The sequence below is a fragment of the Somniosus microcephalus genome, chromosome 3, assembly GCF_052327205.1.
Source record: "Somniosus microcephalus isolate GS21.2 chromosome 3, FLI_Smic_1.0, whole genome shotgun sequence".
NCBI lineage: Eukaryota > Metazoa > Chordata > Chondrichthyes > Squaliformes > Somniosidae > Somniosus > Somniosus microcephalus.
Window position 1 is genome coordinate 270,629,325 of NC_140989.1, and position 27,735 is coordinate 270,657,059.

Sequence of the window (27,735 nt, forward strand, 5' to 3'; positions counted from 1 at the left end):
ACTGAGCCACATAGACCAGGAAGCGCCATGGTTCGATCTCGGGCTGGTGCAGATCTTGGGCAGTCTCAACCAAGGAAATAAAGACGTGCTGTGTCTGGGTTATGGAATGGAAAAATCAGCTTGGGTTCCCACTCCTGATTATTGGGTGTCCCTGCTGGAAGTGTGAACACAGGACCCTAGAGAAAAGGAATTGTCACCATGTTCAGTGGCCTGCATTGTTTACTGTTGAGGATAGATGATCCGACTAATGGGACATCTTGGCACCTCATTTCACCTTCCACCTCCTTCCCATTATTTCTCCCACCTCATTCCCATTATTTTGACCGCTTGAAAGTAGTGTTCTGTCCACAGACTTGAAAAGGAACATTGTGTGTTCCGTGATTGCTGACCCTATGCATTGCCTGGTGATTTATGCTGCATTTATTACCATAACTGTAGTTTAAGCTTTGTAATGTAAATACAGAGCTCGGACCTGACCTGATTTTGGTGCGAAACTCCCCAGAGGAGGAAACTGCTTTGCACAGATGCTACAGTTGTTGTGTAAACTGATTGCTGTTCGTATATATTAGCTGTAATTCAGTGGAGGTGGTTAAGAGAGAAAAGCAGCTACCTATCAGGGACCCAGTGGAGTGGGGCTGCCTATTGTGAAAAATTAAAAGGTAGAAATGTAATGTGGTATCTCTTGCAAATAGTTTCCCTTCCCTTTTAAATGTATGCTGCTGTAATATTAGCGATCAGATCTAATTTGGTTTTTTAAAAATCTTCCCAAGTTCCCTCCTTCAGTCTTGAAGCAAGTGACGGCAACTATTATTGCTGGCTACCATCCAGTAGCTCACTCAAGTGGTCATTCTTCATGGGTGAGCCTAGGCAGTGAGTGTTAGACATTTCAATTCTGGGTGTGGGGGCGGGTGGAGTGGGGGGTGGAGATATTGCCAACGAATCTAATTCTGTGTTCACCACCTGATGTTCACATTTTCCAGTCTTCCAACAGGGGTCACTAAATAGTGACCCCTGTTGGAAGACATATTTGGGAATAACCACTTTGATCTCCCCATCCACACAGGCATAACTGCGACAAACAGACAAATGCTAACGGAAAACAGCTCCTGCAGCTCTGTCGAAGCCTGGGTCTGTACATTGTCAATGGTAGGTTATTGGGAAACTTCCTAGGAAGATCCACCTATTGCTCACCTCTTGGCTTCAGCACCGTAGACTATATGATTACGGATCTGGACCCATCCTCTTTCAGAACATTCACAGTCAAACCACAAACAACACTGTCAGATCACAGTCAAATTACTGCATATCTTGAAAGGACAGAAACAACCAACACAGAAACACAACCCAGTAAGCTGTACAACATTAAAAAATCTTACAGACGGGCCAAAAACAGCACGGAAAAATACCAGAAAGCAATTAGCAATCAAACAACTCAAGCTCTCTTGGACACCTTTCTGGAAAATACATACACACACAATAAAGAAGGCGTAAACCGGGCAGTGAATAACCTAAATAATATTTTTGATAATTTGGCATCAATGTCGAACTTGAAAGTTCGCAAGAACAAACCCAAAACAAAAAACTACGAAAAATGGTTTGACTCCGATTGCCAGAACATGAGGAAAAAACTCAGAAAAATATCAAACCAAAAACACAGACAACCAGAAAACGAGGAATTACGCCTTACTTATTGTCAGGCACTAACACAATACAAAAACACACTCGGAACCAAGAAAGAGCAGTATATTAAGAATACACTCATCTCCATTGAGGAATCCATTGATTCCAATTGTTTCTGGGACAACTGGAATACATTACACAAAAAACAACACGACGAATTGGCCATTCAAAACGGAGACACATGGGAAAATCTTTTGAAAAATTATACCAGAAAAACACACTAAGCCCAGAGCAATACCAAATATGCGAAAAACTGGCAAAGCTAGAATTTGCCATAAAAGATAACCAAAACCCGATAGACCCCATAATATCTGAAAAAGTACTAATTGAAAAACTCAAGGACCTGCGACCAGGAAAAGCTTGCGGTGCAGACGGCATCCTAAGTGAGATGATTAAACACACGGACGATAAAATGAAATTGGCTATACTGAAACTCTTCAACTTGGTTCTGAGTGTCGGTTACTTCCCTGATATTTGGAACAAAGGACTCATAACGCCCATATACAAAAGTGGGGACAAAGTTGACCCAAATAACTATCGAGGCATCTGTGTAAACAGTAACCTGGGGAAGGTTTTCTGTAGTATCATAAACAAAAGACTTAAACTTCCTTGAGGAGCACAATGTCTTGAGTAAAAGCCAAATTGGATTCCTACCAAACTATAGAACATCAGATCATATCTTCACCCTACAGACCCTAATTGACAAACATGTTCATCAAAACAAATGCAAAATTTTTGCCTGCTTTATAGATTTCCAGAAGGCTTTCGATTCCATCTGGCACGACGGTCTATTCTTGAAACTTATTGAAAGTGGTGTAGGGGGAAAAACATATGATGTAATTAAATCAATGCATACAAACAATAAATATGCAGTTAAAATTGGCGACACACAAACAAAATACTTCCCACAGGGGCGTGGTGTGACGCAGGGCTCGCCCATCTCACCGACACTCTTTAATATTTACATAAATGAATTGGCAAAACTACTTGAACAATCTACAGCACCCGGCCTCACCCTATATGAATCCAAGGTTAAATTCCTCCTCTATGCAGATGACCTGGTTCTGCTGTCACCAACTAAGGAGGGTCTACAACAGAACCTGGATCTGCTGGAGTCATTCTGTCAGACCTGGGCCCTGACAATAAACCACCAAAAAACCAAAGTCCTTGTGTTCCAGCAAAGATCCAGACATCAGGGACCCAGAATAAATTTCACACTAGGAACAACTAAAATTGAACAAACCACTAACTACATATACTTGGGCTTAAAAATCAGCTCTACGGGAAATTTCCATCTGGCTATGAATGAACTGAAAGAGAAAGCAAGAAGGGCTTTCTATGCCATTAAAAGATCAATCCAAATAGAAATCCCAATTAGCATTTGGCTCAATTTTTAAATCAGTAACTGAACCAATTGCACTCTATGGAAGTGAGGTGTGGGGACCGCTAACACAACAAGAATTTGCAAAATGGGACAAACACCCAATTGAGATCCTACATGCAGAATTCTGTAAAAGTATCCTCCGGACTCAAAGGAAAACCGTAAACAATGCATGCAGGGCAGAACTAGGCCAATATCCATTAATAATCACTATCCAAAAAAGAGCCACCAAATTTTGGAAACACCTAAAAATGAGCAACCTCCACTGCTATCATTACGAAGCCCTGAAATGCCAAGAGAGGACCATAAAGAAGAATTACCCTCAGTCAACTAGTCCTGGGACTAAGTGAAGCAACCACTAACACTACTAACAATAACCAGCCCCAGGACAGTGACATCGTAGCACAGAGAATTCGACCCAACACAATTGTCACTAAGCAAAAGGAAAAATACCTGTCATATTGGGCAGAAACAACAAAAACCCAAAACAAACTCAATTGCTACTTGGCCCTAAACAGACAATACAATATGGCTGAATACCTGACCATGGTAAAGGATAGCAAACTGAGAAAAACCTTGACAAGGTACAGACTTAGTGAACATAGCCTGGCCATCGAAAAAGGCAGACACAGACAGACCCGGCTGCCAAGAGAGGACAGGATATGCTCTCACTGCAGTCAGGAAGTGGTGGAGACAGAGATGCACTTCCTCACAGCTTGTGGAAAATATCAGGGCATCAGGGAGAATTTCTACCAAAAATTCACACAAATATGCCCTGAATTCAGAAATTTGAATGACGACCAAAAACTTCCATACCTACTAGGGGAACAGAGAAACTGTGTAACCTTAGCGGCACACTATGTTACAGCTTGCCATAAACAGAGGGACAACCAGTAAACCTAAGAAAAGAGTATATACAAATTGTACGAATGTATATTTATACACTCAGGGATATATCTGTTTATACAATGTATGAATAGATCTGCATTTATGTGTTCAACCATAAATGTTTTTCGATGCTTGGCAACATAAGATGTACCTTATCATGCCAATAAAGCGATTTGAATTGAATTGAATAGTGCAAAGAAATAGGAACATTAGCAAATTTCCCTCCTCTCCTCTCTCGCTCTGCTGTGCTGAAGCCAATTGTAGCACAGTGGTTACTTAATACAGACTGAGAATTGAACTGGGGACTTTACAGGTCAGTACCACATCCACTGAGACACATGGGGAGGTAAACATTACAGCATTGAGAGCTCAATATAACATGACAAAAGGAACATGAAAAGATGGTATCTAAAATAGACACGGTCTTGGTGCTTTGATTGTGATATGAACTTGTGGGTAATAAAGTACACTCTGTTAGCGATATACAAGATGGCTGACATCGTTTTAAAGTCAGAAGGTCAGGGCAGGGTTGATAGATTTTTTTTTTAATACAATGAAGGTTCTGTAAAGTGAAAAACATTATTAAAACAGAGCAACCTCTAACCTTCAGTCAGCAATCGAAGAATCTGATTATCATTGCCAAAGTAAACGGCAATCTTGCTGAACAGGGTGATGGCCTGTAGCTCTGTTTATGCAGGAAATCAAGCTGGGTTTCATTTTCACCAGTGGAGGAACCTATACTGAGCAAAAATATTTGAGAAAAATTCTTGAAGGGAGCAAGCTGATCATCAGTTACCTTACTATCACTGATTTTTTTTTTAAGGGCGCATTTGATTCCAGTAAGTGTTGTGTGACAGAGATTAGAAGGTTTTTTGTCTATGACTATAGGAGTTTCCTAATGTTGCTTCACAAGACCTACAGAGATTCTTGTTGTTAATCGTCTTGCCTTGATTAGATAAAATATTAGTTCAAATTCATGACTTGTTGCTGTGTACAAACTGAAGTCCTAAATGACCTTGATTTTTTTTTTTACTGATTCACTTACTGGAGAACCGGTAGAACAGGCCTGAGCAGTCAGTTCCAGAAAGTGCCCCAAGATAGCGCAGGAGCAAGGCCTTTTACTTAAAAACTCTGAATGCACTTCGCCCTGACAGATCTACCGCACCGACCCAAAAATCACTTTCGCTGGCGCAGTTGGGCTATTTGCCCAACTACTGCCCAGCAAATGCCCATGAAACCCTTAATGCCTGACAAAAGCAAGTGGAGGGCCTGCTTTCACCAGCGTAAGGGTTAATATAAATCTTTAAAAAAAATTAAATAAAATAAAAAAAATCATGCACAAACATTTAAAATTAGTTGATGTAAATTTTGACCTAGATTAAAATGTTTAAAGTTGTTTTTCAAAAAGTTACATTTTTATTGTGTATGCTTTATTGAAGGGACTTTTAATTAAATTTGAAAGTGGGAACATTTATTTTTATTCCAATTGTATAAATTATTTAATTATTTGGGGATTCCTCATATGCTCATGGGGATTTCTGTTTCATATGAGGAATCCTCCTTTCTGATTGGAGGACCTGGCCCACATGAGCCCAGGGACGTTTCCGAACCGCCTGCGTCCCTGGGATCCGTGGGCCTTTACGCAGGCGTACACCTGCAGGCCTAGGACCCGAAGTCTATGAAGCCCAGGAGCCTGAAGGTATGTGCGTATTTTTTTATCAGGTCGGAGGTGGTACACCTCCAACCGCAAATCCCGGGCCACGATGACCAGTTTGTAAATCAAAGACTACTTTTGTGGCTACACTTTGGTGTTTTTTGCCCCCCCCTCCACTCCTCCCATGATCAGTCTGTTTACATTTTGGTTTCTAATTCTTCTGTTGAAATTATTTTCCAAACCGGACAGATCACCGGTGATCAGTTCTGCCACATTGTAAATCAAATGTTAATTATTGCCACGGTAGCCCAGTGCAAGTTAAGGTGGATTGGTCATATCCTCCCCAACGTTTCCTTGTTACCACTTTTATATGTATTGTATATTTCACCCCATGATAAATATTGATTGTCGCCAGAGAAGCTGTTAGTACTGCTCTTAGTTGTCTAGGCAGAAGCTGCTCTTGCAATGAAAGATGTCTACAGTTGTGAAATGAGGGTTTTTTGTGAGCATAGTGTTTCTCTCCTTCCCCCAGTCCCTTTTTGCATTCCATATTGTAAATGGAGTCAGGACAAAGTCTATTCAGTAATTAAGGTAATTCATCATCTGTGCAATTTCAAACTTTAATGCTTCAGCTGAACTCAATGGGGAAACCATTGGGCTCCAAAATGAAATTGAGGAAAAAGCTCAAACTACCGAATGGGGAAAGGGCAGGGGAGTGGGACTAGCAGAGTGTCGGGACGGGCCGAATGGCCGCCTTCCATGCTGTAACCATTCTTTGATTCTATGAATTATTCTAAATATGCAAGTCAGCAAAACAATGACAGATGAAATTTAATACAACTGTAAAGATGAAGGATGGAAAAATGGACAACATGTATACTCTCTGAATGGTGTTTGAAAAAAGAGGAAGTTGAAAAAGATTGGCGGGGTGGGGGACACTCAACATGCCCAACTAATGTAGAGTAACAATCATCAAAGCCAATACAGTGTTGAACTAACAGCCAAAGCAGCAGAATACAAGTCAGAGGAAGTCATGATCAAACTGCAGTGCTCGGGTCAGACTACACCTTGCGTACAGTGCCCAGTTGTGGCCAGCACGACATAATGGCAATATTCTAGTGTTGAAAGCAGTGCCAAGAACCCCCTCCCTGGACAAGGATGATTCCTAGTTTGAGTTATCAGGAAAGGCTGGAGAAATTTGGTCCTTTGAGTCTTAAAAGGAGGCATCAGAGTGGTTATTCTCGAGGTATACAAGATTGTAAGTGATACGGAAAAGGTAAATCTGGAGTATACTTGAAATCTAATTGCAAGAATAGGACAAATAGTCACAGGCTCTTACTAGTAAATGGTCAATTTAGGACTGTAATGAAATCTGTTTGTCTTGATCCTGTATTCGTTTTGCACTCATGTATATTACCCTCCCCCACTGTGTATAGTTTCACTTCCTCTTTCCCGACTAACCTGGGAGGTTCCAGGTCTTGGCTCTTGGCTCCGCCCCTGACTTCTCTTACATAAAGATCCCAGGATCTGTATGACTCATTCCTGTGAACCAGTCGGCGTGTTGCGATGTTAGCTCTGATCTTAGTGATTAAAAGCCAACTTGTTTAAGTCTATAACTTCTAGTTTTGTGGTTATTGAAGGCCCATCAATTTTAATCACTAAAGAATACTAGGATGGATCGACTCTTAAAACCAGAGCGTCTGGACTTGGATCCACATTCTGCTGAAGCATCAAATCAATTTGGACACTGGCTCAAATGCTTCGAACTCTTCGCGGGGGCCTCATCCACTAGCGAGGTAGATAAACTGAGTCTACTGACTACTCGCGTAAGTCATCGGATTTATTCGTTCATCCGGGACGCCACCTCTTACACGGAGGCCATCACTATCCTGAAGGCCCAATACCAGAGGCCGGTAAACGAAGTGTATGCCAGACATCTGCTGGCTACACGCAGGCAGCGACCAGAGGAATCAATGGACGATTTCTTACAGGGCCTAAAGGACCTGGTCTGGGACTGTAATTGCAAGGTTGTGACGTCCAACGCGTACTCTGACGAATTGGTCCGCGATTCCTTCATCACGGGCCTCAAATCGAATTATATCCGGCAGAGACTGCTGGAGAAGGAGGTCCTGGACTTAAAAAAGGCAGTGGCCACTGCGCGATCGCTGGACGTGGCCCAGAGAAACTCTGACTCTTATTCTTCCGGCCATGCGGCCCTCACCGCCTCGTGCGCGCCGAGGGGGCTGCCATCTTGGAATCGGCCATCTTCCCCATCCAGGTCTCAGACCAGCTCTACGCCGCCGGAGTCCCCACACAGAAGTTCATCCAGGAGTCCTACTACAGCGGCAATGTCTCGAGGCCCGAAATGCTACTTCTGCGGCCAGGCCAAGCACCCCAGACAACGATGCCCAGCGAAGGACGCTACATGCTTCAAATGTAAGAAAAAGGGGCATTTTAGCAAAGTCTGCAGGGGGAATCCGATTTCCAACTCCGTCACCGCCTCGTGCGTGCCGTGCGGGCCGCCATCTTGGGATCCGCCATCTTTTCCCGACTCAACGGCCGCCCAGGGCCCAACAGTGGCTTCGATCATGGTGGATCAATCCAGGCCACACCCGTTGACAAAATCCATGATGGACATACAGGTAAACGGGAATTTAACTAAATGTTTAATTGACTGTGGGAGTACCGAGAGTTTTATCCACCCTAGCCTGGTACGGCGGCACTCATTAACGGTAACCCCTACACGGAGCAGAATTGCTATGGCTGCTAAGCCCCACACTTCGGACATTTTGGGCTACTGTGTGGTAACACTGACTGTAAAAGGCACGGACTACAAGGATTTTAAACTCCTCGTGATGCCAGAACTCTGTGTTAATGTAATCTTGGGCCTGGACTTCCAGTGCCACCACGAAAGTGTCACGCTAGCATATGGCGGGTCCCAGCCGCCACTCACAGTCTGTGGCCTATCAACCTTAAAAATCAGCCCGCCCTCTTTATTCGCTAATCTCGCTCCGAACTGTAGGCCCATAGCGACCAAAAGTAGACGGTACAGTCTGGAAGACAGACACTTTATCAAGGCGGAAGTGGACAGACTCCTGCGGGAAGGCATTATTGAATACAGTACCAGCCCGTGGCGTGCCCAAGTAGTCATAGTTAAAAATAGCGAAAAGAAACGGATGGTAATTGACTACAGCCAGACTGTTAATATTTATACCCAGCTGGACGCCTACCCTTTACCCCGCATATCAGAAATGGTCAACCAGATTGCGCAATACCGAGTCTTTTCGACTATCGACCTCAAATCTGCGTATCACCAGCTCCCCATTAGAACGGAGGACCGCCCATACACCGCCTTCGAGGCGAACGGGCGCCTCTACCATTTTCTCAGAGTGCCCTTCGGAGTAACAAATGGGGTCTCGGTCTTCCAACGTGAGATGGACCGCATGGTTGACGAGAATAAACTACAAGCTACCTACCCCTATCTGGACAATGTCACTATCTGCGGGCACAACCAGCAAGACCACGATCTAAATCTTGCGAGATTTTTAAAAACTGCCCTAAAGCTGAATCTAACCTACAACGAAGACAAATGTGTCTTCAACACAACCCGTCTCTGTATCCTCGGCTGTGTGGTGGAAGATGGGGTAATTGGACCGGACCCTGACCGATTACGCCCCCTAAAGGAACTGCCCCTGCCACACAATCCCAAAGCTTTAAAAAGGTGCCTGGGATTTTTTTCGTATTATGCCCAATGGGTGCCCAATTACTCTGATAAGGCCCGACCCCTCATTAAATCGACGTCCTTCCCACTATCAGCTGAAGCCCGGGAGGCTTTCACCAGTATTAAACAGGACATTGAAAGGGCTGCAGTGTGTGCAGTGGACGAATGCATTCCCTTTCAAGTCGAATGCGATGCGTCAGACTTTGCCTTAGCTGCGACCCTCAATCAGGCTGGGAGACCTGTGGCCTTCTTCTCCCGAACCCTTTAGGGACCTGAAATCAGGCACTCTTCTGTCGAGAAGGAGGCACAGGCTATAGTGCAGGCAGTGCGGCACTGGAGACGCTACCTAGCCGGCAAATGTTTCACCCTGCTCACCGACCAGCGGTCGGTGGCTTTCATGTTTAATAACAAAGGGGGAAAATCAAGAATGACAAAATACTCAGGTGGAGGATCGAACTATCCACGTTCGACTATGATATTATGTACAGGCCGGGAGCCCTTAATGAACCCCCAGACGCCCTATCGCGGGGAATGTGTGCCAGCATTCATGCGGACAAATTACAGGGTCTCCACAACGACCTCTGTCACCCAGGGGTCACCCGACTATACCATTTTATAAAGTCCCGCAATCTGCCCCACTCCATCGAGGAGGTCAGGGCAATGACCAGAGCCTGCCGCATCTGTGCGGAATGCAAGCCTCGTTTCTACAGGCCTGACCGTGCACACCTTATCAAAACCACACGGCTATTCGAGCGCCTAAGTCTGGACTTCAAGGGACCCCTTCCCTCTGCCGACCGTAACGTATACTTCCTCAATATCATTGATGAATATTCCCGCTTCCCCTTCACCATTCCCTGCCCAGACATGACCAGTGCCACGGTCATCAAGTGTCTCTGTAATCTATTCTGCATGTTTGGCATGCCGAACTACATACACAGCGATAGGGGGACGTCATTCATGAGTGACGAGCTGCGCCAGTTCTTGCTCTCGAAGGGGATAGCCACTAGCAGAACCACTAGCTACAACCCCCGGGGTAATGGGCAAGTGGAAATGGAGAATGCTACTGTTTGGAATCTGTCACGTTAGCCTTAAAGTCAAAAGGCCTTCCGACCTCCCGCTGGCAGGAAGTCCTCCCAGACGTGCTCCATTCCACAAGGTCTCTGTTATGTACTGCCACTAACGCTACCCCTCATGAAAAGATGTTCGTTTTCCCCTGGAAATCCACCTCGGGCACATCTCTACCCGCGTGGCTGACGTCTCCGGGGACAGTACTATTGCGGAAGCACGTGAGAGGCCATAAAACGGACCCCCTTGTGGAAAAGGTACAGCTCCTCCATGCAAACCCTCAGTACGCCTATATCGAATACTCTGACGGGCGAGAGGACACTGTTTCCATAAAAGACCTCGCTCCCTCGGGGAGCGGAGAGAACGATGGGAGACTACCCGATGAAGACCTACACTACAAAGAGACAGGACGCCCAGAGGTATCAATACCCAACTTTAACCTGGAGGACACTGCAGATAACCTGGAAGACACTGCGGAGGCCCGGACAGCAGAGGAACCAGAATCCACTCCCCTAGAGGCACCCCAACCGGCTTTGCGCCGATCACTGAGAACTGTAAAACCTCCTGACAGACTCACTTATACCAACTTTTAAGAAACATCACCCCGATGGACTAAATCTATAGAAGGGGTGAATGTAATGAAATCTGTTTGTCTTGATCCTGTATTCGTTTTGCACTCATGTATATTACCCTCCCCCACTGTGTATAGTTTCACTTCCTCTTTCCCGACTAACCTGGGAGGTTCCAGGTCTTGGCTCTTGGCTCCGCCCCTGACTTCTCTTACATAAAGATCCCAGGATCTGTATGACTCATTCCTGTGAACCAGTCGGCGTGTTGAGATGTTAGCTCTGATCTTAGTGATTAAAAGCCAACTTGTTTAAGTCTATAACTTCTAGTTTTGTGGTTATTGAAGGCCCATCAAGGACTAATATCAAGAAGTTTTTCTTCACACAAATTAACCAACACATGGAATGGACTCGTGGATAGATTAGTAGAGGCAAAAACTCTGCAATAGTTTAAGAACCAATTGGATACTGCAATGTGGGGACTTTAGGGTCATCTAGATGGGTGAATTAAGATGGGCTAAATGGCCTCACTCATCCATAATTATCTTGATTTTATTTGAATGTTATATTGCTTGGGAATATATGGTCTTGCATCTAACTTCTCTCTTCTATGTCAGTTAATTTAAAAACAATTGCGCTTGGAACTAACAAATAGAAATTACTTAAAATCAAATCTGGGCTTGCAGAGGCGATGAGTACAGGAGAAAGGACCAGGGTGTGATGGGGGCCTAGTGGAGGAGGATGCCTTCCTTCTGGCCTCATTCAGCTGCTGTCAGGCACAGAGAGACTGCGGTAAAAGGGTTTCCAATGAATTGGTAATAAAAATTGAGAGAATACACATTTGTGGTCGGAGCAGTGCATTATGTGAGCGCATCATTAGTCTTTGGCGCAGATGAAGGCCTTGATAGGTTTCCCTGTGCAAAGAAGAACTGGCATTTAATGCTTGCTCCTTCTGCTGGCATGCCAGTCTAGTTAGCAGGTTTCTGGCTGTGCAGCCAAATCAACATGCTGTCATTTGTACCCTAGTGTCGAGGGACTGTGTGAGTGGAGTCCTACAGATAATTTAAGTACACCGTTCTAGTCTCATTTTTCTCATCCAAGTTGCGACCTACACCATTCTCGATTTGCAATGCTGTACTTCCAGGCAACAGTAATAAATCAATTAATGACTCTGAATCATTTAATGGCTAACACAATAACATGAAAGCCAACAGCTTGTGTCTCTGCAGTAATATTAGAGACCGCTTGTTGACTGGAGTAGAGAGCTCAACAGTGCTCGTTATCTCAATTAGCACAATTAGTGTATGATTTGAATGCAGGCTTTACACTGCATCTGCTTGAACCTAGTTCTGTTCGCAAATGTTATTTATGCAACAAAAGTGGCCCCCACGACACATGTGTCGCATCACACTGGGGTCACAAAGAACTGTAACAAAGTGGCATCACAACAGTGTATTTGCGGACAAATAAGCAAATTTGACATAAAATTTACCTAATTTTTAAGCTCGTGGAAGAAAAGGGATCTGGGTTGTTCCATTCGTGTACCTGTATCAAATTTATCTAATTTGCTCTATTTTCTCGCCACGGATGTTGCCTGGCCTGCTGAGTTTTTCCAGCATTTTCTGTTATTTCAAGTTTATCCAATTTGGATATGGCCTGGATGTAGCTCTGCACTGTTCATTCAGCTACGAACATGTCAGATACAACATAAGTTGGATGCAATTTAAAGCTCCCTGTACTGTATTTGAACACTATCCCTTAACCACAGCCTCAGAAGAGTGTCCCCTAACTGCACCAGTGTGATTTCACATTCACATGCCCACTCAATCCTTGTGGCTTCTGAGGTTGCCAATTTTAAGCCAAAATACCGGCAGTTGTGTGTTGTGGGCTCACACTCATTATGAACAGGGTTGAAACTACCCCAGTCTATTTCATTGAATTGAAGGCTCCTTTCTCCTCCGGCTGCAATCTGTCTGGGCAGCTTTGATCCCTACCCCATAGGAAAAATCAAACTGGAAGTAAAATTACCTAACTTTTACGCTCATCAAAGTAAAGTGTATCTGGGTTGGTGGCACTTGTACTGAATCATATTACAATTAATATTTAAAAGTATATGTTATACAGAGAAACCACGTAAATGAAAAATGTATAAACCTTTCTCTGCAGTTCTGTCGTATAACTGGCACAGCCTATGGATAGTAGTGATCTATCTATCAGACACAATATGGTAATGTGTGAGCAATGCTTGTTGCTTGTACCCAAAAACATTTACTCAAGAAAAAATGCCACACTAGTGGCAACGGGTTATTGAGTGTGGAAGGCCAAAGTAATGAGATTAAATTTATGTTCAGGTATAGGGAGGAGGAACAAATTGCTCAGAATCCCTGTTGTTTGCTGCGTTTGGATTTTACTGATTAGTGCAGAAGATACATTAACATCGTTTTAGCTTTTGTAGCTAAATGTATAACTTCTGGTTGTTTTGGAAAATATATACTGTACAACAAGGCAGTGAATAATTTTGTGGATTCCTTCAATATGCAATAGGGCTAGTTATCTTAATCAAAGATTTATAATTTAGCCCTTGTTCAGTAGCTCAATGGGTAAGTGTACTAGCCTGTTATGGAACTGAGCCATACCAACCAAGGAGGCCTGAGGTTCTCAGCCAGGAAGACAATAGGGTCTAGGTTTCTTGCTCCTCTTGCAATTCACTAACTCCGGTGCGCAGATGTCCAGTAAAATCAGTTGTAGTGCTCTTCGTGGTCATACAGCTTGCTAGCGCACTAAGCTCACCTGTGAAGAATCGCCCCTTGGTTGGGGTATTGGAAAGCAGCTGGTGCATATAACAGTGTGTGTCAATGTCATTGCCAGGAGGGCAGTAAACTGATGGGATTTTGATGTTGCACTCATCCAGATGACACATGCCATATCTTGAGATCAAATAGTTAATGGAATTTTGCACACTATTGGAAGCTGTTTTAAGAGATGTAAAGAAATCTTAAAGAGCCTGTCGGAGGGGGTGAAATATTTTGATGTCATGGAGTGGTAGGGTGCGGGGTGTTACTGCATCATCTGAAGGTGAGATGCTTCTCTGTTGAGAAGCAAAATTTGGGCACCATAGCTCATCCATGTCTGTCTTTACCCAAAAATGTTTGAAGTAGAATCCAGACTTTCACCTCATATTATTGGGTAAAGACTGAATTATTTTGAGCAAGGCCACTGATTCACTGTTTTCAATGAAAAATAGATGGAATAGTGGAATTGAGGATTCCCAAAACACTGACAAAAATCCTGGAAACCCATGTCACAAAAATAACATTTGACTTGTTCGTGCACTATGCACCAGTGATCCTGATTATGGCGTCCTCTTCATAGATGCAGTGAACACCTAAAATCTTTGACCAAAGACTGGGCATGATGTTTGTTTATATTTCAAGGTACATATATCCTTTCTCACAGAAGGCGGATGGGTGCGTTAGATTTATGCTACTTGTTGGCTGCATCTGAATGGCTTTGTGATTGCTGCCTGTGCCACTGCCAGTCAGGCATCTTTCTAATCAGTGTGACTCTGTAGGACATGGTCATGTTTTTTGTGATACTTCCTTATCACTGGGGAGACCAGAACTAGGGATCATAAATATAAGTTAGTCACTAATAAATCCAATAGGGAATTCAGGGGAAGCTTCTTTACCCAGAGAGTGGTTAGAATGTGGAACTCGCTACCACAAGGAGTTGTTGAGGCAAATAGCATAGATGCATTTAAGAGGAAGCTAGATAAAGAAATACAGTAGAAGGATATGTTGATGGAGTTAGATGGAGAAGGCGTGTGAAGAGCATAGAGCTGTTGGCTGTTTCTGTGCTGTAAATACTATGGGCCGTATATTCCGATCCCTACGGGTGGGTACGCACTGTGTACACACCCGTAGGGACATCGGAAATGCCGGTTTCAGGCATGCGCTGAAAACCAGCATTTCCGATCTGTCAAGAATGCTCTTGACAGCTCGGCTGCCTGCCCTGGAGAAGGCGGACAGTTCTGCTTTCTGGAGACCCTCCGCCTGCAGAAAACCCTTGGAATTCTTACGCCTGGTAAAAGCAGGCGTAAGGCCTGTTTTTACCAGGATAAGAGTTGAAAAAAGTTTTTTTTAAATTTGACTCATTTATCATTTAAAAATACTTAGGTTTTTTTCAGGGCTAAAAATAAACAAATTTTTTCAAAAAAATTAATTTTTGTTTAATATTTAATTTATTGTAATTTCAACTAATTTTAAAAAGGTGATGGTTTTTTAAAAATTTATTTAAAGTTTTACTATGTTTTTGGGGTGATCTCCATTCATATATTTGACAGGTCTATCTGTCAAGTGTATGAAGGGAGATTCCCATCTTCTATTGGCTCCCCATAGCCCACGTGATCCTAGGGACGCTTGCAAACTGCCTGCGCCCCTGGGATACGTGGGCCCTGCGCACTTGGTGTTTGGAGAGGCCCAGGATCGTAAGTATAAGCACTCGGGAGCCCTCAGGTAAGTTCATTGATTTTTCCAGATCGGAGGCCTCCGCACGCAGGAGGCCTCCGATCGGAAAATACGGCCCTATGTAACACCTCAACACTTGGCATCCGTGCCAAACCTGATCAAAAAAAAATACATGCACACAGACACGCAATGAAAAGTGTTAAATTGTGCCATTTAAACCTTGCAGCATCCTTCAGAGCACTTGGAAGTTGCTTCTCAGGAGGGTTATCTTTCATTAATGGATCACTCATTCTTTGCTGTCAGCCTCAAAATCAAATCATGTTTCAAGTTTTTTTGATCTTTTTGGCTCAGTTGGTAAATGGTACAATGGCATGTTGTGGTCCTGAGGTACCAAAATGTATAAGTCCCCGGGGTTAATTCCCAGTTTTGCGCTCTTCGTGATTGGGATGCTAAAATTTTTCTTGGTGCCCATAGGAAATCCAGGCAGTGTTCTGTATTGCTATCCAGTGACCCCTACTGGAATCTGTCTATGTATGTCTGTCAGGGGCTCAGCTTTGATGCCTTGGAGTCATGTGCTCTCTAGCCTAAACATTTTAGAAAAAAATGGCTTCTTGGATGACATACAAAAGGGTGCCTGGCACCTTTGGAACTGTCCGTGATCATGACTTGATGCCTTCAGGAGAGGACGGAAGAAAGTTCGGAAATATAAAGTCCGATCTAATTAAGTGATGTTGTGGTGTACTGGGGCTCCAATGAACTGTGTTGCTGATTGTTGGTGGGAAATGATTTTACACTGACGCTGTATTTATAGTGTGAATGCAGCTTGAATCTGGTGTTGGGGGCCCAGTTTGACACTGGAAGCAGAATGACACCCCTGGTTTGTTTCAGAGTCAGTTTGGGCCTTCACACCCAATTTACACGCCGCACTTTTATCTGTATGAAGTCAAAACAGCTGCACGTTGATACTAAATTTCTAATGAATACATGGTAAGCTGTGTTGCCTCTGTTCCTTGACGCATGTGAATTTGTGTTAAATGGGCAGATGTTCAGGGATCTCCAGTAAAAACATTTGCTCGTTGTGAATTGGACCTTGAAAAATTCTGATGTGGTATAATCCAAAGAGATATGTGCTTTGAGAGACTGGGTTGTACATAGGAACAGTAGCGTTCTTTGTGACGAAACTATGGTGCATTTTGCACTTTGTGGGGCTGAGTTCTGATTAGACTAATGGACATTCTGATATGTTGATGTATTATTGAATTTTCAATTACAAATGCTCTAACCTTTTTTTAAAAAATTCTCTTTTTATAGAGAGCTGCTGTTGCACTCTAATGTGTGCAGAATCTACTCTGCAAATTTCACGCAGTATTTCAACAGGATCTGTATATCACTCCTTTAGTAGTTAGTGAAGATGGCCTCAGATACCATCATGTACTGCACAGGGTTACTGTCAGAAAATGAGGCCAAGCTTTGTGTTTGATCTATATCCAGTGATCCCTGCAGGGAAGTGAGTGCATGGACGTTGTATGAGGTTGGGATTGGACTTGACTCTGACGTTCCCAACATGTCAAACAGCTTGCTAACTCTCACTAGCTCTGCTCACTCAGGAAGAATGGCTACTTGGTAAGGTACTAGAGAGCTTCTAGCACAGTGTGCCCCACAGTGAGTGACTGGCTTCTGCAGGGACCGAAATCACTTATCCTCCTAATATAAGTAGTTTTTGCTGATGTGTGGGAACCAGTCTTGTATAGTGCAGGTTATGACTGGAGCGAGCTGTCTAGGTTATCTTTTCAAAATCGAGCTTGCATTCAACAAAAGGGGAGCTGCAAAAGAGGTGCATTGCACGCTGCTTCATCAGAGAAAAAGGTTCAGACTTTCGATAACAGCACAGATTCCAGGCTTTGTTATTTTTGTACATTTTATCTCTTCTGCTTTGCCAAATATCAACAACAACTTGCATTTATATAGTGCCTTTAATGTAAAACGTCCCAAGGTACTTCATATCAGACAAAATTTGACAACAAGCTACATAAGGAAATAGTACAAAAGGTGACCAAAAGCTCAGTCAAAAGAGGTAGAGTTTAAAGAGCTTCTTAAAGGAGGAGTGAGTGGTAGGGAAGCGGAGTGCTGTCTGTAAGGAGGGAATTTCAGAGCTAGGGCCCAGGCAGCTGACTGCACGACTGCCAATGGTAGAACGATGAAAATCGGGGATGAGCAAGAGTCCAGAATTGGAGAAGCGCAGCGATCTTGGGGGGCGGGGTGGGTGGTGGGGGTGGTTGTAGGGCTGGAGGAGGTTGCAGAGAACTGAAGTGGTTGGCCTTTTAATTTACACTGACTTTACATTTTGTCATTCTATACTATTTTTAGACTTTCGACTTTCAGATGAGATGTTAAACCGAGGCCCCATCTGCTCTCTCAGGTGGACGTAAAAGATCCCATGCCACTATTTCGAAGAAGAGTAGGGGAGTTATCTCCGGTGACCTGGCCAATATTTATCCCTCAATCAACATAACAAAAACAGATTATCTGGTCATTATCATACTGCTGTTTTTGGGAGCTTGCTGTGCACAAATTGGCACGCTGCATTTCCCACATTGCAACAGTGATAACACTCCAAAAAGTACTTCATTGGCTGTAAAGCGCTTTGAGATGTCTGGTGGTCATGAAAGGCGCTATATAAATGCAAGTCTTTCTTTCTTCTCCAGGACTTTTACAGCTACTACTTCCTCCACAGCTTCCTCCAACTCTGTTCTGAACTGGCAGTTTGGAGATGTGTAACAATGGCTTAAGAATGCACTATTTCTGTGCCTCTGTACTCTACTCTTCACTTTACCCCTTTACTCCATATGTGTGGGAGGAGCCATTCCTGTGTTCGGTGCTTTTTTGCCTCCTGATTAATACAAACTTAGCAAGTTTTTAGCATTTTGTTATTGTCCCATCACTATAACAAGAAAGAACATGCCTGTTCACGCAACTAAAAGATGCTGATTCCATTTTTAATTGACCTGCTGTTCAACCATAAAGACCATTGATTTGAGCTTCAAAATGGGTTTGGAGATGTTGCTGCATGGTTTACCCTGCAGCCATCACCCCTTGCAGCACCATGAGATCACCCATGACTGGTCACCAAATTCGGGTTGGGGTGAATAAAACCATTTCTGTGGATAGTGTGGCAGCAGAGTGGAGCAAAGTATCATGTAACAGGGTTTCAGCACAGTGAAAGTGCACTGGCTTTGCTTGTATCTTTTTAGTTCAAACATTCCTTTTTTTAAATTAAATGCTCTATAAATATTAACATGACATTTTAAATATTAATGGTGGCTATAAGTGGCCTCTGATTGGTGTTTGTGTTCATTGACGGCTAAGGGATGTCCATCTGGGATAGTCCTGTTCTCCTTTGTGGATTCATTTAGTAACTTTGGCTCTTGTATTATTGAGGTGCTGCCAGATAATTTCTCCTTTTTACCGGATGTATGTGAAGTCCAACCAGGTGTACTATTCCTTTGGAGACTTGACTTTCTCTATAAAAAAAAAATAAGGTTGCTCTGTGGTAAGTGCTTTTGAGTCATTCGCTTTGGAATTCTGTTTGTGGAACAGGAATACCTGCATATTGGCTTTGCTTGTACTGCCGGGAAAAAGAGAAAATCAACCTGCATTTATAATAGTGCCTCTAACATCCCAATGCATTTCACACAAGCATAATCAAAAAAAGTAGTATTTCTTCATCTTGCTTGTGGAAATTCAATAAAAAATATTTCGCTAGTACCTTTTTAAAATTTGTTCTCTGGATGTGTGTGCCTCGTGTAAAGCCAGCATTTATAGCCCATCCCCTCGTTGCCCTTGAGAAATTAGTGAGCTTTCTTCCTGAAGTGCAGTCCATGTGTTGAAGGTACTCCCACAATGTTGTTAGGTAGGGAGTTACAAGATTTTGACCCAGCGACTGTGAAGGAACGGTGATGCATGTTCAGGTCAGGATGGTGTGCGACTTGGAGGGGAGCTTGGAGCTGACGGTGTTCCCATGCACCTGGTCCTCATGTCCTTCTAGATGGTGGAGGTTGCGGATTTGGGAGGTACTGTCGAAGAAGCCTTGGCGAGTTGCTGCAGTGCATCCTGTAGATAATACACATTGTAGCCGTGGTGGAGGGAGTGGATGTTTAAGGTGGTACAGTAGATGGGCTGCCAAACAAACTGACTGCATTGTTCTAAGGATCATTGCTAGGTTTTAGCAGCATCTGTTGTCTACATTTAAAAATAAAAATTAAACATTTTTAGTATCACTTTACAGGCTGAAGTATTTACTAGGATTTGCATTAATGCTCAAGAAATTGAGTCCTAACCAAGGCAGTACTTTTGCTGCAAGAGTCAGGGATTCTGTGCTTTTCACCCTCTCCGTGATTTTTGTTCACTGGTTTTATCATACTCCCCTCGGGCAGATCTGAAAAGCTGCTTCTGCTGTATATGAGGGATGCACTAACTCCAACTTGGGGTTGGATTTAAAATGAATTGCTTGGGGCGCATTTATAATTTGGATCTACTCAATTTTTACATTCAATCCATGTACACAGTATTCTTTAATATGAATTACAATTCTCCAGCTGAGCACTGCAAATGGGAAGATTCAGCTTCTAAAATCCAACTGGCAGTTTCAAGGCTTGAAAAAATCAGCTGATCTAGTGGCTGGGATTTTGCGAGCTGAGCACTTCCCGTAATTGAGTACTGTGTACATGAACTGAATGCAGAAATTGAGTGGTTCCAAATTATAAATGCACCCTAACAATCCACTTCAAAACCAAACCCATGTTAGAGTTAGTGCAGCCATCATAGACAATAGAAGGAGCCTATTTCAGTTCTGCCAGGCTGCAAACAAAACTGCCATGTACCTGTATATTGAGAACATACATAGCAAGCGTACAGTGGCTACTGCAGCTGTCTGTCTGTGTCTGTCTCTCTCTCTCTCTCTTACTCTCTGTCTCTGGCGTGCGCTCTCTGCCTCTGACACGCACTCTTGCTCAGGCGCTCTCTGTCGGGCTAGTGCACACTCTCGTCTCTGACATGCGCTCTCGCTCAGGCTCGGGCGCGCGCGCTCTCTGGTGGGCTCGGGCGCGCGCTGTCAGGCTAGTGCACGCTCTCTGTCTCTGACGTGCTCTGGCTCAGGCACGCTCTGTCGGGCTCAGGCGCGCGCTCTGTTGGGCTCGGGCGCATGCGCGCGCTTTCTGGCAGGCTCAGGCGCGCGCGCGCTCTTGCTGGCAGGCTCGGGTGCGCGCTCTCGCTGGCGGGCTCGGGCGCACGCGCTCTCTTTGCCACCTGCCTCCCTGAACTGGGATCTGCCAAGATACCAGGAAAAATGCTGAACTTGCTCTCAACAGCGGCTATCTCCCCCCCAATCCCACCAACTGGAAGCAACTCACCAATGTTCATACAGCTGATGATCCAAAGCCTGGGCTAGAACTTGCCCCTCTGACGATCACCAACTGGGACACCCTGGAAGCCAGCACAAATGCATGGCTGCTGAATTTGCTGTCATGTCTGCCAAGTCACAGCAACCAATAGAATACGCAATCACAAGCAAGGCCCTATCTGCATGGAGTTAGGGAAAGGCGGTGCAGAGATTGAAGACCTTAGTGAACTAGTTTGACAGAAGGAAGTGGTCTCTGCACTCTGTCACCTATCTAATGACCATAGTAAGATGATTATTGTGTGCAGTTTTGGGCTCTGCACTATAGGAAGGATATTGAGGCAGTAAAGAGGGTGCAATGCACATTCACTTGGATGCTGCCTGGTGTGAAGAAATACAAATAAAAGACTGACTTGAAAAATCTATTGGACAGGGAAGATTAAGAGATGATTTGATAGAGGTGTTAAAGTTATGAAGAGGTGGGACAGGATGGATAGAAAGAATCTTTCCAGTAATTGTGGGGCCCGAAACAAGGGGACATGAATTTCAGATTTTGGACAGAGAGCTTTTGCAGAGGGTTGTGGGGCAGTGGAATGCACTGTCGGAATTAGTGATTGAAGCAGAGACAATGTTAACGTTTTAAAAATGGTTTAGATAAGTGGTTGAAGGAAAGGGGAATAAAAGGATGTGGGAACAGTGTGGCATATGGAATTAAGAGTACTACCCATGGAGGATAAATACCAAAAGGACTAGTTTGGCTAAATGGCATGTTTCCGTGTTGTAATTTCTAAATAATGGCAGGACATCTGGTGTTCTAGCTGGAGGTGGGGGAGTAGGGAATGACACTGGCCTTGGAGAACAGTGCCAGAAATTGGCAACTAACATTGGAACTGCTCCACTGAGAATGGTGAATATGATTCTGCTTGAGGCACACAAACCCTCCGTGCTCCAGAGCACAGTTGTGGGTCTGCCCACAGTGGGGGGGAACCCTAGTCAGCCTGAAAACTACCCAAGAATCTCACTGGTGGCTCTTGATGGTTCTTTGAAATGTTGTGTGCTGTGAGGAGGATACAGAGAAACTCCAGTATGATTTGAACAGGTTGGGTAATTGGGCAGATGCATGGCAGATGCAGTATAATGTGGATAAATGCGAGGTTATCCACTTCGGTGGCAAAAACAGGAAGGACGATTATTATCTGAACGGCAATAGATTGGGAAAAGGGGAAGTGCAACGAGACCTGGGTGTCCTTGTGCACCAGTCGCTGAAGGTAAGCATGCAGGTGCAGCAGGCGGTTAAGAAGGCAAATGGTATGTTGGCCTTCATAGCGAGAGGATTTGAGTGCAGGAGCAAGGATGTCTTGCTGCAGTTGTACAGGGCCTTGGTGAGACCACACCTTGAGTATTGTGTGCAGTTTTGGTCGCCTTATCTGAGGAAGGATGTTCTTGCCATGGAGAGAGTGCAGCAAAGATTCACCAGACTGATACCTGGGATGGCAGCAATGACTTATGAAGAGAGATTGGGTCGATTGGGCTTGTATTCGCTAGAGTTTGGAAGAATGAGAGGGGATCTCATTGAAACTTATAAAATTCTAACAGGACTAGATGCAGGAAGGATGTTCCCGATGGCGGGAGAGTCCAGAACCAGGGGTCACAGTCTAAGGATAAGGGGTAAGCCATTTAGGACTGAGATGAGGAGGAATTTCTTCACCCAGAGAGTGGTGAACCTGTGGAATTCTCTACCACAGAAGGCAGTTGAGGCCAATTCATTAAATATATTCAAGAAGGAGTTAGATATATTTCTTAAGGCTAAAGGGATATGAGGAGAAAGCAGGGACAGGGCACTGAATTTGGATGATCAGCCATGATCTCATTAAATGGCGGAACAGGCTCAAGGGGCTGAATGGCCTACTCCTGCTCCTATCTTCTATGTTTCTATGTTGCAGTATGTATGTCACAAATGCTGTGGTAGACGGTGGAACTATTTGAAACCACCGTCTGCCCCACCTGTGACAGAGACTGTAGATCCCGCATTGGACTCGACAGTCACCTGCGATCTCATTTTTAATGTGGAAGCAAGTCATCCTCGGTTCCGAGGGACTGCCTAAGAGAGAAGGGATTCAAAATGAACAGACTGTTGGCATTTGAGTATTGTGTAGGACAGATTGTGGCTTTATTTGAAGTGACATCATTAGGCTTGGCCACCCCATTTACTGCTTTCATTGATTATTCATAAGGCTTTCCACCTTGTGCCTCGGACACTCTGAGGCCAGAAACTATGGGAGTACATGGTCACATCTTGGATTTTATCTGGATGTGCACTCCAGCTCTAAGATCTGTGCAAAGCTATTTGGGAGACTAACTGAAGCTATTTCAGTATATGAACATAGAAAAGATGGAAAGGAAAAGACCAGCTGGTCCATCAAGCCTGTCCCAAACAGTCATGATGCAACAAAGAATAGTGACGCCCAGTGTTCCCTCTCACTAGTCGTCATGTAATCTCCCGGGAGAGGCAGAAAACCAGATTTTTAAAAAACTAGGCCAATTGTTTTTCCAACCAGGTTTCCAACAATGATTGATGAGGTGTCTGTGTTGAACTAGCCTGGTGATGCAGCAATGGAGGTGCAGCAATTGGCCTCAGTATTCTCGCTGTAGGCAGGGGCAAATACATTTACTGAGTTTCTTGATCCTGGTCACTGTCCATTAACACTTGCTGGAAAGTACACATGTATGGTCATTCTGTGAGGATGCGATTGGTCTTGGCTGTAATTTCTACCCTCTTCTCTTCCTCCTCTTCCCCCCTGCCCCCCCCCCCCCCATCCCTTCCAATGTTGAATAGTCTGCCAACATTCACTGCCAGGGTATGAAGAATGGCCATTTGGGTGAGGTAATGGAGCTGTACTGCAGTGCGGGTACGTGTGCCTTCAGTGACAGGAAGGCGAAAGTTGGGTTGGGTTGGTGGAAAATTCTGGATTCTCTGCTCTCTTTACTTTGGGGGTTGTTCTGACTTTGTGTGATTGGCATTGTTTACTTAATTACTATCTTAAACTTTAGGCTGTTTAACTTCACTGTATATTTCTCCAACAATGTCTGCTGTACTTACAAGTTCAAGGTTTTTTTCCCGTTAAGCATTTGGAGTTTCTTTGCCAATGCCTCACTGTTGTACCTGTTTGCTATTAGAATGAAGAGTGAAATTGATATTTTCTCTAATAAATTCAAATATATTCACTGAGTGGAAGGAAGATGGCAATTCACAAAAGGAGTCAAAGCTTTGCAATACTTGGTTTCTGAATTGCATGTTCTGGTATCCGAGTCTATTTTTTGTGTTCTTGGCAATGCGCTGTCTGACCAGTTGGGAATTCTACCTCCAGTATCTGCTGCAGTCTCCTGAAGTGTGTTTAATATTTAATGGGCTGAGTACTGGCTGCTTTATAAGATTGCAAAGGAAGGCAAAGAAAAAAATGATGCAGTAATTTCCTGTGTAGTTTTTAATGTTATTTGCCTAGCTAACAGAACTGTAGCTGTTGAGAGACATTTTACATTTGTGAATGCAAGCTGGTTTAAAGGTGGGGTTGGTTAGTTTGATTCCTGATACAAGAGGCTATGTCTCTCCGTTCTTTATTGCCTCTAAGCTATGGAGGGCATGTGTGACCCAGCTGGAGATTATCATAGCTCTTGCAAGCCACCGAGAGGAAGTAATGGGGGATGGGTAGTCTGCTAAAATGGAACTCTCTAAAAACGTCTAGTTTTAATAAGATGAGTGACCGAAGATACAAGTGAGAGCACTTTCTCAGACAAGAATGGAGGGACAAAGCCAGTTAGCAAAAAAAATGCTCACAAGCGACTGATTGAAGGCAGACCACAAATAGGAAGGTAGAAAGAGACAGTTAGAACTGTTCACCTCCTGAAAGTGGCTTTTTAAAAAAAAAACTCTACTCAGCTCTGCTGGAGGTTCACTGGATAAACATGGTGCATGGAGTAATACTAAACCATACAGACTAGGAAGCTACCAGCTTTGAAACATCGTCTGCGCTGAGTTTACTGACTCTCGACTAGGATGGCAGTAGGGATGCTACAATGGCCACAATGTCCCTGGGCTAGAAAAAAAACCAAGGAGGCTTCCTGTATATGTGTGAACAGGATTGTGCTTTTGTTTAATTTGTCCTCGATGTGGGTCACTTTGGCAAGGCTACATTTATTCCCATCATTAGTTGCCTCTGATGGGCCTTGTAACAATTATTTAACACAAAAAAGAAAATACTGCAGATGCTGGAAATCTGAAATAAAAACAGAAAATGCTAGAGATACTCAGGTCAGGCAGCATCTGTGAAGAGAGAAACAGAGTTAACGTTTCAGGTCGATGACCTTGCGTCAGAACTGGAAGCAGGAAATGCAACAGATTTTTAAGCAAGTTTAGGGGCTGGGGAAGGGATGAAAGAACAAAAGGGAAGGTCTGATAGGATAGAAGAGGTTAGGAGACATTAAGAGATATTCAGGGCAAAAGGAGATGGTAATGGGACGGGTTAAGAAACAAAGGATGGCTCTAGATGAAGTGTGAATTGCGCTGGCAGAATGAAAGACAGCTGCCATGTGGGAGAGAAGAAAAAAGACAAGTGTGGATAAAAATATATATAGGATAGGGGCTGAGGTTATGATCTGAAATTGTTGAACTCTGTTGAGTCCAGAAGGCTGTAAAGTGCCTAATCAAAAGATGAGGTGCTGTTCCAACCATTATTTGACAACTATTTTAGTGGGGCTTTGAGACTGGGGTCACACGTAATGGTGGCAGATTCACATTAGCTTTCATAGGAACTTTTTCTGGTCCCAGCCCATATCAGACTTATTGAATTCAGTTTTACAAGTTGTCATGGTGGAATTTGAACTCCCGATGTCTGGTTTGCTACTCATAGCCACTGCACCACAGTACCTGCAGTTGACTGTGATACTCGCGGTTAATCTGCCAACCCTCACTGTCAAGGCTAACACGTGGAGAATGAGTACTTGGTGAGGTACCAGAGGTGCTGTTGGTGCCTCTGAGATTGTACTTTAGCATGGATCTGCACCCCTGGGAGAGAAAAGGAAGCGAGGAATCAGTCATTGAACAATTGGTTTTACGGTATGAGGATTACTATATTGTGCTGTAGTTTGAGATGTGACACCTCAGTACAAGTTCAGCATGTACTAATGAGTGTACATTGTGGTTTGCCCTCCAGCAGGGTAGTTGGAGGAGGTGACCCTCCATTTGCTGGAAGTTTATTGAGAGCAGTGAGAACCTGTTAGGGTGTCACTCTGACCTCTTGACTTGTTAATGCCACTTCAGATACAGCAGTACGTGTCAGAGCGTGGCGTGTAATGGAACTCTACTTGGAAATCTCACTCAGCTTAAATGTGAAATTTAAGCTTGTACTGTATTTTCTCTCCTGAAGGCTTCTTGTTGAGTTAGGGCCCCTGTGCCTGAGGAACCTTGTCTCAGTGGCTGGCATTCATACTTGATGCTAGAGAGTGTTGGCAGACTATTTGACTGCCAGGGTCATCACACCCAAGCCCAGTTCTATCCCCTCAAAGTATCCAAATACGTAGAAATTACTGGATAATCAAGGGTCTGAATGTTCTTCTTAACCCCACGACTGTTGAGGCAAATTATAGCGACCATGTCATCGCCCAGTTGCAATTAGCTAACTGAACAGAGACTAGGGATTGATTTGGGGACTTGCCCAAGTCTGTATGACTCCATACCGCACCAGGTAGTGCACTTGCCAGCTGAGAAATTGGGGCTGGAGCCCTTCAGATCTGCAGTGTATGGGATCTTCCTTGTCTGTGTGGTCTTGTCTTGTCTGCTCACAAGCGACATTTGCTGAGCCATCGGGAAAGTCTTTAAAATTCTTTACTATAGTATAGAATTTTTATTTTCTTTAAAAAAAAAATGAAGTACGAGGTTTTCCTGACAAATTAGAAAAACTATATACAAAATAAATGTATGCACTAAACCAAGATAAGATTGAATGCATATTGTCTTAATATGGTAGCTGCTATGGTTACAGTTAGATGCTGCTTGTGAGGTTATAAATGATCGGTTATTGATTTTTGTGGTGACAATTGAGTTATTGGAGGGAAAGATTAATCAATTCATTTTTGAGTTTGATCATCAATCAGGAATATTCTTTCATTGCAATTAAACATCTGTTTTGGACTTTACTACAGTGTAAAAAGATTACACAGATTCCTGAATAATTATTATTAACTTTGTAATCCATCTCTGGATCGTTTTGTGGTTTCGCAGAGTGGAAGTAAGACCATTCATTCCATTATTCTCCCACCTCCTTCCCACAAACCATCTCCCACCTCTCCTGAAGGTACTTAACTCTGCTGAGATGCAATTCCACAGTTGCTAGCCTCTCTGGTATCCCATCACAAATTTGATTCTAGAAAGTGAAGCTATTTGACTGGATGCCATTCCAGCCAAGCGGAGCCTGAAGCTGTCCTTGGCCGGAGTTGCTGGATGATGGCAAAGACCAAGACCTCTGGCTGATTTGTTTTCCTCCCCAGCCCAATCCATCTGGCTCAGTACCCATGACTGTCGTCATTTACAAACTTGAGCCACCAAGGGTGGAGGCCATGTTTTTAAAAGAACATTTTGGCTTCAACATGGGTGCAATCACTCAGGGATTGGATGGAAAAATGAGGAAGGTGTGTCCTGTTCCCCACCCTCCTCTCTCTCTTTTGACATTTGCATGTCTCCCTCCCCCCCGCCCCCTTCCAAAAATTGTACCTAATATTTGTTTTCTCCTTTTTTTCCGCCCCTCCACCAAGCTCCTTATACACGGTAGCTCCTTATACATGGTTGCACCTTTGGCCTCCAATGTACAGGATGTCATTCTCTTCTCTCACCACCGCCCCCCACCACCACCAAATTCCAATGTCA

The 27,735-nt window shown here is 43.9% G+C and overlaps 1 protein-coding gene across 13 annotated transcripts in view; it reads left to right on the forward strand.

Moving 5' to 3' along the window:
- LOC147121931 (single-stranded DNA-binding protein 3) overlaps nucleotides 1-27,735 on the forward strand; it is a 167,140-nt gene that overhangs the window by 88,883 nt on the left and 50,522 nt on the right. The window lies entirely within an intron of this gene.